This window comes from Haliaeetus albicilla, chromosome 25, assembly GCF_947461875.1.
Source record: "Haliaeetus albicilla chromosome 25, bHalAlb1.1, whole genome shotgun sequence".
Lineage (NCBI taxonomy): Eukaryota > Metazoa > Chordata > Aves > Accipitriformes > Accipitridae > Haliaeetus > Haliaeetus albicilla.
The window spans coordinates 2,583,471-2,598,738 of NC_091507.1; the positions used below are offsets into that span (position 1 = coordinate 2,583,471).

Below are 15,268 nucleotides of genomic sequence, written 5' to 3' on the forward strand. Positions count from 1 at the left end.
TGTATCTGTGCGTGGCTGAATGACAAGGAGTCGGGGAAAATCTCTGCGCCTTTGTCTGGCGGCAGCTCTGCAAAGGAGCAGAGGCACGCTCGCTCCCAAGGTGTGAGGTGGGACGGGAGCCGGCACCCAGGAATTGGTTTCTGCTGCTTCTGGGACATCTGCGTGGGAACCATGTCGTGTAGTGCTCCTTGGTCCCTGCCCTCCAGCAGGGTATCTGATGTGAGGGTGATTGCTGATGAATTAAAAGCCCTGAGTCACAAACAGTATTAATATATGCGAGGAGAACTGTAAATACATTTCAATAAATTCCCTGGGGATGCTGCTTCCTCTGTTTCATGGCTGTCCTCTCCCCCTTGGCTGGCCATTTTTCATAGCATTTCCAGCGCTGTAATTTCAAGGGAGCAAAATCTTGTCCCCACGGGAACCCCAATGATACTTCCTATAAGTGAACCAGGATTTCCAGTCAGCCCAGAGTCTTCCTAAACCTGAGCTCCTTCACCTTTGAAGGTGTGAGGTGTAAAGTCTGGTTTCCTCCTCTAGTCCATGAGCACCTCCAAAATCGAGATGAACAGACTATTATCCCTGAGAGCAATGGTGTGAGCTAAAAGTATTCCTGGGAGCCAGGGACCCTGCGACACTGAAGGCCAAAGGAATTGCTTAGGAAAGAAATGGCAAGGAATAGATCATATAATTTGGGAATATCTACAGATTTTCATAATAATGGCATTAAAAGCATTCCCGAGGGATCTTCTGTGTTGGATACCAGCTAACTCTGCTAGCTTTTGAGGAAGTTCTGTAAAATGAGTTTATGGCCTTTTACTGCTTTGACGCTTTTGAGCATTGAACCTTGTGACTAGGAACTATGAAATTTCTCTGATGATCGGTTCATCAGCATCCCCAATGATGTTACAGCCTCAGACTTTTCAGTTTTGCCAAAGGGTTTTTTTGCCTCTTAAGTGAGGGTAAATTTAATACAAATATTCTTTAAAATTGTTCTGCTCTGTGGCTGCTGCAGTCGCTTTCCCGTGTGTCTGAGCAAATCAGTATTCCCCTGTCCTCAGTGCGGGAAATGTGCTCCTGAAATTGCAGAACAGTGAATGTTTGTGGGACTGGGGTGATTTTTCAGAAGCCACTTGTCCAGTAGCAGTACTGCCTTCTTTTGCTTCTGCTCATTTTGGGACAGAGCCACAGATCCCTTAAATCAGTGTAACCCACAGTCTTAGATGGAGCTTTGCCGCTATCTGCAAACCGGGCTCCTCTGCTGAGTTTAGATTCAATTATAGTTCTGAGAGATGGAGGCAAATAAAAGATTTACACTTTTGCTCCTTCTTTGCCTTCCTATATTTCCTTCCTGGTGGATTAATACTGAGATAGTCACAGTATCTTAGAAATGTCATATGTACTTTACTACATATATGAAGACAGCATTGTTCCGCTGAAGCAAAATGAGGGTGTTGCATCTTGGTGGCAGGACATAGGCTAATTTCTGTGAAAGTAAATCCTCTTTATAGCATTTTGTGTTAGTAGTGTAGCTACAGAATTGAATACCTCCGTGTCCTTTTATGTTTGCTTCTGTTTGTTTCTATTTGGAGAATGCGAGGAAGGTACGTGTTCATACAAGACTGCCCCATGTCAGATAACTTCTGGGAATAACAAACTCCAAAGCACACTTGAATGGGGCAGAGCTGACACCCTCAGTAAACATCCTAGGCCACATGGTGTAAAGGATAGCTAGCTTAGGAATTCTTATTTTGGGTATTGATGAGCTACTCCATTTTTTTCCCCATTGCTTTACAGGGTTTTGTGTCAACAGTTTCTTTTTAAAAAAATTTCAGTCAACAAATATTTGGCGATGTAGTACCTGGCTAGACATGCGCTGTCTCAGTCATTTGCATGTTAAAGGAGAGCGCTTTTCAGCACATTGCTGATCCCATTTGCAAGAAGGAAATTGGACTGTCACTAACATAGTTTTCAGCTAACACCTTTGAGGGTTTCAACTAGAGCAAGGTGGCAAGTTCTTTCTTGCCTTCTAGGAAGTTCACATAGTAGTAAAGGTAGTAAGTGGTAAACCATGGTTCTTGCGTCTCATTTGTACATCCATGCTTGAAGCCTTGTAAAAAACGCAAACGCTCCTTTTGCAGGTAAGTGTGTACTGCTCGGGTTTGCGAAAATGTGATGATAAAAGACTTGCTCAAGGCCATGCAACAGGAGCTTAATCAGATATTAACAGATGTCGGTGAAAGTGTCTGTATCTCAGATTGACTTCAGTGGGCTTTTCCTTGAGCTCTCTGTGAAGAATGTTTTGAAACACGATCAGGAGCACAAATCTTCTAGCCTTACGCTAATTCTGCCATAAAGTCTATGCATTTATTAAAAAAAAAAAAAGAAAAAAGAAAAAGGAAAATTAGGGCAACATGAAATGTCTATGTGATAAAGCACCCAAGATTAATTCCCATTTCAGCTTATTATTCACAATGGGATCCTAGGCACATCGGATGACTAGTAAGATAAAAATAAACTCTGTATGTAAATTTCTCAATCATATGGAAAATAAATTAAAGGACAAGAAGCCAAGTGATTGTTTTCCAGGTCTCAGTTTCACATGTGAAATCTTCTTTTCACATGCTTGACTCTCTGAGAGAGAATGCTTTCTCTCACTCCATATACCGCTAGAGGAAACAGGAGCTGGCAGTGATCCTGAGAGTGTAAGTGAAGAGACAATCCCTTTGGGTAGTTTCTTGCTGCACTGCATCCCTGCCAGCAGCAGAAGGGTGTCGACAGTCACATCAGGGTTTGGGTGTTCAGTTGTGCAACTGTCAGAGCACAATATTTGTGCTGTGTCACATTCCACCAAATACTATCTACGATTAAAAAAAAAAAAATGGGTAATTGATTCATGGAGCAACGTGTTTACAAGGAGAGCCTTCCCATCCCCCCTCAGCTTAATTTCAGAAGAGGGTTTGCAAAATGCCTGTCCTAGCTGGACCAATACTGGCACTAATTGGCTTGCCAAGTAGCGGCATTTCCTTTTTTACTGTGCTTGACAAAGGGAACTTTGCAACAGGTCATGACTTTAGGAAAGTAGTGCTTGTGGGAGAGGAGAAGCCAGGTTGGGAAGCTCAGATTGCTGCATGGGAAGCTAAGTACCCTCCAGGAACAGATGCTCCTCTCCCACACCAATCTGCCTGACTCTGCTTTCCTTGCCTTCCCTATACCCGTAAGCAATAAAAGATGAGCAGGCCTTCAGCTGTGGTTTCCAGCTTTTGAGGGATGCAAAGAATTTATTGTCATCATGTTCTGAAATTTTTAATAAATGGAAAAGAAGCAAGAGAAGTATGGTTCCAACTTCCAGAAAGATTTCTTTAAGTTTGCAGGGAACCACCGAGCTTTTACTTATTTGTCTTACGTGTTTCACACAAGGGATCTTTTGGACAGGTCTGTGAACTGAAATTGTCCAAACGGCCTGTTTTGGCTGGAGTTCCTTGCTGCCAGATGCATGTGCAAAGCTACGTTTAAAAGCTATCTCTAGAAACAGTGGCTGATTTACAAACTACCTGAGAACTGAAAACAATACCCTAGCACATCTCCCACCTGAAGAAGGCATCTCTGTGCCAAATTTTCACAAGAGCTTGTCATCACTTTCAGAATTTTGTGGCAGCTTTTCTTGCCTCTTGTTTATATGAGTAAAAACAATAATTTTGAAAGTGTGTAAGTGACAACATGAGCATAATGCATCACAAAAGCATAATGAATCATTTCTCCTAGTGCAACTCAGCAACCCCTTGATCTTCCAACGTTAGGCTTCTCCTAAGTAAAACTGCTAATCATACAGCATGCGCATGGGTGTCAACAGAGATTGCAAACAGAAATCTCAGGCAAATGGAGAGACTGGATTTTTATGTCACCATTAAATATGAGTTTCTTTCAATGCAAAGATAAGGCTAGATATACATTCAAAATACTGTGGTCTCAACATACAAGCAAGTCCATATTTACAAAAGACAAGGCGGCTATTCTTATCAGAATCCCATTGAAAAAGGGATGACCAAAGTAAACACGCAGAACAAAACAATGACTAATAGCGTCAAACTGCCTAGGCTATTGTATGGCCTTTGGCAGCCCCTTCGGGCATTGCCAATCCACTTGCTCATAAGAAAGAGCACAGAGATAGGGAAATACCCATCAGTGAACATCCCCGGGATGCCCATGCTTCGTACTGTACTCATGGATGAGTTGCAGAGCAACAAAATGTACCTGACATCATTAGTTAGTTGAATTATGTCATTCCAACAGTGGGGTTCCTCCCTCCAAAGCTGACATTCTCATGACATAATTGGACGTGATACAGAAGAGTGGCGTAAGTCACTATGCATGAGCATACAGAAGGATTAATTTATTTAGCTTAGAAAACAGCACTACCCTTGAGACCACACCTGTGCTATGTGCTCCGTCTATAGCTATCTCTCAGCTGGCTGTAAACCAGTGGCAACTTGGAACTCACCCCAGGTTTATTGCTTTGTGTTGATTTTCTTGGGTGGATTTTACCACTTGTGCTGAATGCTGCTAGCCGTATCTGAGGCATTCACTTTAAAACCATCTTAAGCATATTCAGCCAGCAAGCTCCTTTGTGTTTTCGGCTCCCCAAACTCATACAAGTGCAACAATCATTTGTCTCTTGTAAGATTGTAGGCAGGCAAGATTTTTCAAAGTTTACATGTGGGTTTATCTATCTAATCTAGCTATTTATTTTTCTCCACTACTCCCTTCTTAATTTCATTTATTTTTAGGGGGAAAAAAAAGAAAGAAGAAACTAAGCTTGCCACCCAACCAGATGTAGAAATGGCTAGGAGGTCTGCTCAAAACCTGACTCACCTCCTTGGCGTCGGAGCTTTCACCAGAGTGAGGAATGAAGGATGGAGCTGTTGGGGTAAAGCACATCCAGTTATTTAAACTTTATTGATGTGATGCTTTCTTCACAGTGCCAGTTTGTAAAAAGCAAGGGAGAAGAAGTTCTTCTCATGACTGCCACAGCCATGGATTTCTGGTGTACTCCACTGGTGGCAGGGACAAAGAGCGTGTGTGTCTCGGAGGGGTCACCTTCTTGAGGATGAAAGGCACAGCTCTCGCAGCGTGAAGGCTTCATCACCCCACCAACGTGTGTGACAGAAAAGGCTGTCCTGGCACCCACACAGCTCCTGAAACGTTCACGTCTTTCGCCCTCATGTTTCTCTTTCAGAGGGGAGTTACAACATCTGAGCGCAATCAGAGGTGGGAACTGGGAGGGACATCTGTTGAAGCAAAGTCACACACGTGGGACATGTGGGTTGAAAAGGACCCTGTGCTTGGTAGGCATTTAGAATTTTCCCAGGCTTGTCTATGTCTCACTTTTTCAAACAATCTCAGCTTGACTAGTATTACTGTTGGGGCAATTAAGGCAGGCAGGCAGGGGCCTCAGGAAAGCATCACTCTGCCCATAGGAGTGTTCAGGTTATGCCACGCGGAAGGGTAGGGACCAGTGCTAGAGGTTAAAGATTGCTAACGCTTGTGATTCTTGTGTTTAAAGTATCAAGCCTAGAGAAGCGCGCCCAAGGACACGGTCACTGGCAGTAAAAAGCGGTGGCGGGGACAGATGGAGCAGAGTCCATTTTCCCTTGCAGGAAGAGTTGCGCTCAGAGTTACTCACAGTTTCTGGTGGTAGCAGGGGCTGTGGCATCTGCTCGCTCAAGTGTCACCTCTGTTGCTCATTATCACTAGGTACAAGTTTGTTTATGTCTGGCAGAAACAAAAGCATTCCCTGGCATGTTTTAAGGTTGGTAGGAAGTTACCGCACACATGCACAGGAGAAACAACAACAGTAACACTAATATGTATTGACGTAGTGGGATTATTGCCAAAACACATCATTGCAGGCAGGCGGGCAGGCAGAGCTCATTTCTGCAGGGAGGTGTACTGCTACTTTGCACGTGAATGTGAACTATCACACAGGAGCAGAAAGAGCAAAAATACGCAGGATCCAATTTTTTCAGTCCATGAGTGTTTTGCTACTGATATTAATAAGGATGGGACTGAGTCCAACTTCCATTTATTGCAGTTATTCAATGTGCCTTAAACAGAATGGATGTGAAACTGGGGATGGTATCAAACTTCCCAAAGGGAACACGTCTCAACTTATATGTGTAGCTCTTTATCTTCTGCTGATTAGTCTCCTACACTTGTAATATAAGTTTTATTTCACAGCTGCGGTCTTGATAAAATCAGAATTATGGGATGAGAAAGAGGAGCAGCCCTGTAGATTGAACTAGAGGTGAAAGTTGGATGTCTCTACCCATAAATCAGGTATGTGTGCAGCCCCCATGCTGTTCACACAGTTTGGTCCACTGGTAACGAACTGCTGCCACCAGTGGGCTGCGGTTTGTATCGACACACGCTTCGAATGCTACACATCTGCGATACTTGTAATAATAGCCAAAATATTCCAAGACTCCAGGTCTAAAATGAAGCCACGCCTGCACGGGACAGTTGGAGGGAGCCACGTACTAGATCAAAAATTTCATGTGTGTGACTGCAATACACGCTGAGCGTAGATGTTACTCTGTTTAGACACACTCGCAAATTCCGTAAGGGGTAATTTTCTCCCGATAAACTTCACACCACATCTGCTAGTGTTAGTCCTCCCACACTGGCTTATTTGGCAGAAATACGATTGTATATGTATAAATTGTAGGGCAGCTTCAGCAGAAAAGACATAGGCGCATCCTGAAACAGCCACAGAAACCACAGCATCTCTGAGCACCCAGTGCCTCACTCTTGACTAGGTTTATCAAAGATTGAGAAATGAAATCACTTCAGAATCCCTTAGTGCCTGTTCAGACCATGGCTAACACACACTAGGAACCCTGACTCCTCAAAAATGTGATTGTTTCCACTGTTTCTCTGAAAATGTGGCCAGAGATTGTGGTGATGATAATCCTTACGTATATGTATATGTACCCACAACATATCTATATAAAATATATTAAAATTTATAATATATATAAAATATATAATACATAAAATATGTCATATATATGATATACAATGTAAACATGCAGCATAATATAATATTACATTGTATAATGTAATGTAATATTATAATACTGTAGTGTATATATTTAATATTACATTACATTATGTTATATTTGCTCCATGGTTTTAGTTATATTTCTTAGCCTGAGGGTGATTCACATTAACATCTTTTACCTTGCTGGAAAATATCCTACCCAGGCAGTAATGGTTAATGTAGCATATCCAGTTTACAGGCCACTAAAAAGAAAACAAAGCAGCAGGACAACGGAGAATCAGTTCTATTTGGACGGATTACTGACACAAGCAAAATTATTTAAGAGGACAAACTCAGGCTCCTCAGCCAAAATGGATTTCCTGAAAAGATTCATCATCCTGTGCCATCCCATCCCTCCTGAGCACGGAGGGCTGCGGTATGTGCTGCTGTTTGCATGACAGAGGCACAGCCCACACTCTGCTAAACTCTCCCATCTGCATCCCAGGAGCATCCACCCTGCCGCAAATTTTCACCCATTAAAAGATGGTACTGAATTGAAACATAGGCCACACAGTGGGTTCATACACAAACTTAATGTTCACATGCAGTTTACTACTATGCCCACCTTTGCCACAGAGTTGAAAAATCTCAAATTTGCTTCAGATTCTTCAAGGCAGTAAGGGACTAGGACTCTGTAAATGTGGAGTGGTTTTCTTGTTGAGTGAGTAATGCCTTACATGGGTCTAAAGAGACTCCCTCCTGCTGATGCTGGGGCAGAGTCCTAGCAAGAGCTTCATTTGTCACTCGCTGGTGAGCAGAATGGCTGCTCCAATTCCTGCAGTGAGTCTGAACCCATCATTTTGTTCTGCGTTTGCAACTCCAACACACTGCCGTAAGGAAGGCTCTGAGCATTAAGGGAATACTGCTAATAATTAGGCTATATGCTCCTTTTCTAAAATTCCCTAATATGAGGAATCTAAAATTATCTATCCTCTCCCAGAGTAATACGAGGTTATCAGAAAAATAAGAATGCAACTCTGTTAACAGCAGCAGGAGGATATTCTGTTGGCCGTCTGAATGAATCCATAGAATACTTCAACAGGAAACAAAAGATTTTGTTGGTGTTCAGTCAAACGTCTTTCTTCAGCCCATACTACTGGGCATAATTGCTTCAGCATCCTCTAACCATCTACAGTATACGGGCTTCCAACTCCATGGTTATGTGCTCCATAAATAACTTTCTTTGGATTTGCTAACAGCTGCTGTTTACACAATACTTGGAAAATAAGATAATTTATTTTGAAGGTGAAACAAAGATTTTGAAGACTAGTTTTGTCCACTTTTTAAAATAAAAAACAACAAAGCCAAAGACAAAACCCTACCATTTATGGATTTTTTTCCTTCCTAATGGGAGACAGACAGAGCAAGGAGTGTGAAGGGAATCAGTCAAGAGGAAACGCTGAGGCTTTTCAGTTTCCTGTTCTTGGTGAGAATGAGGGACTCAATGATGGGGAACCTGCAGTCAGAGAGCGGAGCACTCACTTGTTATCAATTTAATTTGCAATATAGTAAGTTACTCCAAAAGCTTTGAGGAAGCAGATCTGCTAGGAATCCACATAATCTTATTACAGTCAACTGCCGGGCAAGTACTTCACTGGGTAGACAGCACTGCATACGTTTCATTTAATTGAAGGTTTGTATGGGTTCATTAGCTGAATTATAATTGGAGTTTTAACATATGCTCAGAAAGTTTTCTATGATGTCTTAGTATTGCTTCTGGAATATATTAAGCTGTTGCTTCCTAACACATTAGAATACGAGGGCTAGTAGAGCAGAAGATAAAAGAGAATCAGTAACTACTTTATTTTTAAAAAAAGCCTATGGGAGAGATCTCTTATGGGGACTCTGAACTCAGACAGTGAGGCAAAAATACTGCCATAGATTAGAAACAGCAGGAAAAAACAGGATGGAGGTAAATATTCAGGTCTGAGTACAGGAAGTGATCAACATGGGAAAATTGCAAGGATCCATACAAGGACCGCTGTATGGATGCTTCCACATCCATTATTGATTCCCTTTGGAGGGAAGCATGATGCTTTACATTCCTCCAGGAGAACAGAAGAACGTAACTGTACATTTGCTTGATGACCTTTTTTGTGAGTTTTACCAAGCTCTTCTCCTTGATATCTTGTGACAAGAACTCCCGAAGTTAATTTTTTGTTGTGTGAGAAAATTTTTTATCAACTGCAGATGCACGGCGTTCCGCTCTTACTGGCGATCAGCTTCTGTTGCATGAGGGCAAGTGATAAACAGACATCCCCAGTTATTCTTTTTCCTCTATGTGTCATTCATTTCCTTTATTAAATCTTCACCAGGATCCTTTTTCTTATATTCTTTTGACAGCAACCTTGTGCAGCCCAATCAGGTTCCCTTCATGACCCTTGTCATGGCTTTTGAGACTGCCTCCCTTTCTGTGTGGTGCCTGTATTTTCTAGGCAGAGAATGGAGCAAAGCACAGTGACCACCGTTCAGTCCCACCTGCGGTGTCACCCAGGACTTACCTGTCTAGTCAGAGTGATATTATTGCTACTGAATGCTTAGGCAGTTGTCCCAGATGGGAGTAAACTAGTCAGTCTTTTAATGGCATGCTGAAGTTTTCGAATTTATTGCTTGCTACTATATTGCTCATACACTCCCGTGTATTGCTTCCCTTTCCTGAGTGTAACAGAGCAGAGCTTCTGAATGAGCTCGGAAAAAGCAGCAAGTGGTCTTTCTTGCTGCAGACTGTCAAAACCCCCACGTCTCCTCTCCTTGCCTCGCCTCTCTTCTCTCCTCCACTACTGAAGTGGAGGAGCAGTTCAAACCAGTCCTCTTTCCTTGCATCCATCTGCATTTGCTTTTTACATGCCATAACATCATGCTTTTAATGGTAATGACTAGTAAACAAAACACCATTAGGGAGAAAAGAAATAATATCATGAAACAGAGAGTGGGCAAGTGGGTATTTGCAAGGGATACGATTTTGCTGAGGTAAGACCAAGTGGAGTTGCACATGAGTCGTATTAATGCACTTATGAATGGATTGCTCAAAATGACCTATCCTATGCCATTATGAAATGCTCTGGGCAATTTTTTGGAGCTCAGCAGTTTGATTAGCCTTTTCCTTTTATATCTGGAACTAGCCACAGACAAAGAAGTCGCATATGGGAACTGCTCTTCTTATTTCACCCGTTGAATCTGTGAGTCTTCTTTCTGACATCCAAAGCCCCTTTTGAAATCAGGGAAAGATAACATGCAAAGTCAGCCAGCACAAGAAGTCATTTATGCTTATTAATCTGGGTAGTTGCCCATCTGCACCCAGAATCCGTAGTAACTCACCCTGAATTTAAAACATTAAAAGCATCCATTATTTCTTTTGCACAAGTGAAGGTCTGCCATGGATAATATCTAAATTAGTATTCCATTAGCATTTGCCTTTTTCCTGTGGTTTGGTGCCAAAATAGGTCAATTTTGTGGCCATCCCCCTGTTACCACCAGACCATCAGGAGGGTTGATATCAGCTGAGATGGAGTGGGGATCAGAGACTACTTTTGATACTTCTAGTGAGAACTGTCTTGGGGAGAGAATGCTACTGTTTGTTTTCAGTTAATGGGCAAAGGAAAGAAACGAAGGATAAAGGACGTGCTGGTAATGGAGAAAGAATGAAGTATAAAGTGAGGCTGATCAGCCTCCCTCAGAGAATGGATTAATTATTTCCTGACATAAATTTTTGGCCCAAGCCTTTTTTTGGGCAAGAATTCAAGAGACACTGTAAAATGACTTGGTATAAATGGGAATTTGGGATAATTTTTCTCTCAGCTTCTTAAATAGTTTATGTAAATCTGCCACTTTTCAAATTATGTATTAAAGTACTCTTGTGGTTGCTTAATATCAATATTCCTCTGAGATTTTACAAATACGTCAGCAACATTAGATAGATGAAATCCAGTCCACCGTAATTCAGATGCCCAACATAGGCAATGCTTCACTGAACATTTGAGTATGCAGCCTGGAGAGCAGGGGAAAAAACCAAGTCTGCCTTAATGTCACTGCCACACTTGATCTGAAGGCTACGATGGGCAGTGTGGCAAGCCTGCAGGGGAAGAGGCGGTCTGCGTGTAATCACGTTTCCTGGGTTTGACTATGGAGGGACCAGGGGCATTTCCCACTCTTGGTCCACTCCGCCACCCCTTCCACTGGTGCTCAGGGGGATACTGAGCACCCCTGTCCCCCACTCATGAAGTCCCCTGGCCCTTTGCAGAGCAGAGGTGCGGCGTGGGCTTGTGTCTGCTCTTTGCACCGCCGTTTCCAAAGATGTCGCGACCTCCGGGTAGATGGAGCTACTCAGTCCCTGTGGGGTTAAAACCTTAACATCCCAGGAGAGCATTTTAAACCTGACGTGCACCCCTCACCTAGACCGTGGTGGGTTGGAAACACTGCACAAGCATGAGTGCAAGGGTTAGGACAAGGGGCAAGAAGGGGCCTGGCTTGAATGCACAGGATCTCCCATTTCCCAGATAATTGCTGTACCTCCTAGGATTTTTCTCACAAGATTGTTGGTCTTATTCCCTATCACTCCCTCATTTAGTTGGTGAGGCCCATCTGCCTTAATATGGGGCATGACAGAGCAGTAAGTACCCATGTTCAGGAAACAAAAAATTCTGAGCAAATATGAGTGGCTAAAACTTAAGTCCCCCTAAAAGATTTTAAGCTAAATGAGAAAATACTTCATGCCTTTGGGTGCCAAAGGTAAACTGTGCCAAGGACTTAATCACATTAATTTAGACAGTTGAAAACAGGAGTGAAGTTCAAGCTAAAGGAAGATTGGGCTAGACAGTGTGGGTAAGATAAATGTATTCAAGCTGAATCATTCTGATTAAATTTGACTTAAAATATTTATGGAGAAAATCAAAGTACTAACTTAGGCATAGGGGGATCTTCAAAGAATGTGGAGAAGACAAGAGAGGTCTCTGAAAAGCAGTAAAGGTCAAAGACCATACCCATTTTTAAATGGTGGAATACAGAAAACTACCAGATTATAGACTTGACAGCCTAACTTCAAACCTCAGAAAAAAAATTAAATACCTGGAAGATAATGTCATGATAAAAAACTGCCAGCAGTGATTCAAGCCAATCCAATTTCTTTTTCTGGATAAGGGGAAAGCAGTTTGTGTAAAATATCCTGACTCCACTAGGGCCTCTGAGAGTGCTCCTGTGTCATGTTCTCGTAAGCAAACTGAAGAAATACAGCCAGGATGGGAAACCCATACGAAACGTGTCCACTAAGAGGAAGAATCAGCAATCGGTTCTCTGCCGAGGTGAGAGGTGTTTTGAGAGGAGGATTTTTATTAGCAGCTTGGAGGACATTTTCTTTCTCAAAAACACGGAAGTGGCTTGGAAACCTCAGTCTTGCTTGCAGAAATAATGGACGTTCCCTGATTGCCCTAACTGCTGTTGAAAGCATCACAGAGGGTACGAGTCATCCTACCTAAAGTCAATCTGCAGCTGTAGCCCAGGCTTTTCCCACAGTCAGTGCAATGGCATCTCTTGGGTGATTCATCCAAGGATAGAAGTTGAGGACGAGGGAAATTAATCACTCCCCAGTTTCCTCTCCCTGCCATCCCATTGACTGTAGGAGAGTATAAAAGCACTACCTTACAGTAGCTGCTTAACTTTTAAATAGCTAACATTAGGTGAGATGAATCCCATCTTTAGTAGCCACTTAATTATCCAGATTCTCAGAGGTATTTGGGTACTTAATTCCCTTTAAAGAGACACTAAGCAGGTCTGATAACTTGACCTGGGATCTGTTGACTGAGTGATGAGGATCTTGCATGAAATAGGTATACGGGGATCTTAAGACTCTTGCCTGTTCCTGCATTTTCCAGGTAAATCACTGGGCTCACAAAGGGCTCTGGATACAGTAGGGAGGCAGGATCATGTTATCGTCTGATAGTTTTAGGTATCAGCCACGCAGAAGGAAGTATGAGGCTTAGGGCGTAAGCCTGGGTCACAGTCTGTGCAGTATCACTGAGTGGAAAGGAGTACAATTTGCACAAATAAATCAACAGAGCTAATGCTGAGCCCCGAACATCCTCTTCCCACATAGGCCACAACGATGTTAATGGAAGCCTTTCTTGTGAAATGAAGAGCCACAAATTGTATCTTAACAGAAACAATCCTTGAATGGAAATACTTCTTTATGCCTTATACCTGATCCTTTGCAGACATCCAGCAGGGGTAGTGGCTCCACAAATATTGATAATTCTGCTGTCAAAGAATTATAAGGATAATTCTCCTTTTAGCATGAAAAAAAGAGGGAGGAACAGCAGACCTTTCTGCATTAAGACCCAGGGGAGACCAATGCTACCCCACAGGGTTTTCCATGCAGCCTTTCAATGCAAGCTCTGTACCATTTTTTAAGTTTTTTTTTTAAAAAACTTCTGTCACATCTCATCTCTGAGCCCAATCTAGCCTAAACCCTCAGCACTCACAGAAGTGGAGTAGGACCTTGTATTCATTTTCTATGGCTCGGTTGCTAAGGTCTGGAATAAATAAAGTCTTTCCTGCTGGTCAGCAGCACAGCTGAGCCCGGTGCACAGCCATCCCCCCCATCCCCAACCTGCCCTCGCCTCTGCGAGCCCTTGCACCTCCGTGACCGCAGCCACTGGTCACTCCATGGCAGCTGGCCACAGCGAGGGGCTTGCGTCCCACCGCACGGTCACCCTGATGCCAGCCGGTCTTTCAACAAAGACAAAGGATGAGTCTTAAGGTTGATGCAACGATCGTGATTTTTCAGGCACAAGCAGCTCCCTGAGTTGGGTCAAAGGACTGGCTTCTCCTCTCTGTTTGGACAGAGATTGAAATCGCAGCCTGTGGCGAGCATCACCAAGACCAAGAGGGAGGTTGCACTGCTGAGGTCCGAAGGTGGGACGAAAATTTCAGCCCTCATTTTGCGAGGGAAGGCTCTCTGTGGTGTCTGTCATGGCTCTGCTCCTCAGCCGAGGCACTCAAGCCCCCAGCCGAGGCAGCACGGAGGCTGCTGCCACCGCGCAGCAACCACAGGGCGTGGAATAACCACGGATGCACAAAATGCTCCAGTGCATAAACCTGTGTACTTCATATTATCATGGATAATATGGATCATATGGATAAGGGAATGATCAGAAATGTACAGTCTGAATAAGGATCTCATTAACAGATGCCAATAATTAACGCAGATGAAGCAACAGATATTTGCTTACATGTTTTCATCCCTAACCCATATTTTAGAGCTTACTCACAGCCTCTCACAGGACAATACGCTTTCTCTTGTGTATTTGGCAGCGCGGGGAATGAGGTGTTTGAGAGAAAGAGGAAATGAGTTTTTCCGTTACAAAATACTTAAATCCTCCGCGGTGGTAGAATATGAAGGCAAACGCCTAAACATATTCCTGTATTTTCTCTATCCAGCTGTAGGGGGAAATTGCTCTCTCAGGTGGACAGTCTGCTGCTGGCAAGATCCTTGAAAGTCTCCACATCCTGATGGCAGTTGCGGTTAAAATTAGCACACCTGCCCCATGTGTGGTGTCATCCAGGCAGTTCCTGCTGAAGGAAAAAAACAGATTAACATGTTGGAAAATGGTGTTTAGTTCTTACAGGGAAAATTTCATCGTGTGAAGGTGGTAAGTGATTCCCAGGGCAGGATATGGAGTGCATTGTCTTACCCCAGTCCACTCACACCTGTTTGAATATTAGGTGTTGCTTTGTAAAGCACTGTGAACTTTAAAAGTTCATTTTTTAAAAAATGCATATTCTTGTGTTCATTCCAATTTTGTACAATTATTGCAGGATCAATGGATATCTACTTCTCCTGAAAGGAGCTTCTTTACATCTTGTAGTTCCATGAGAAAATAAATGAATTCTGAGTTTACTTTAGAGGTCACAATATACTTTCTTCAGGCCATCAAAAGCCAAAAGTTTCAATATAACAAACTATCACCATGCCATGCAGTTTTATGAGGGGGTGTGTGCATGTTCATGTGCATATATGTGTGTGTGTTAGTGCAAAATAAAATAAACCACAGTTTATCTTTTCTCATGGATGCCACTCTTTGCCCGATTCCCCTTCTTCTCCAAGCTTTCTCACATATTCCAAACTGTCCCATTTTCTTTTTCTTTGCATACCTGCCAGATTCTTCCTCTGCCCAC

General features: G+C 42.9%; 1 long non-coding RNA gene across 1 annotated transcript; it reads right to left on the reverse strand.

Annotated features, from left to right (window-relative positions):
• Positions 1-3: 3 nt before the first annotated feature.
• Positions 4-14,662, reverse strand: LOC138681950 (uncharacterized). The gene is made up of 3 exons (XR_011322184.1): positions 13,729-14,662; positions 4,873-7,302; positions 4-2,861 (listed from the first exon to the last, which is right to left on the reverse strand). It is a non-coding gene; the product is annotated as an uncharacterized lncRNA (long non-coding RNA).
• Positions 14,663-15,268: the final 606 nt, after the last annotated feature.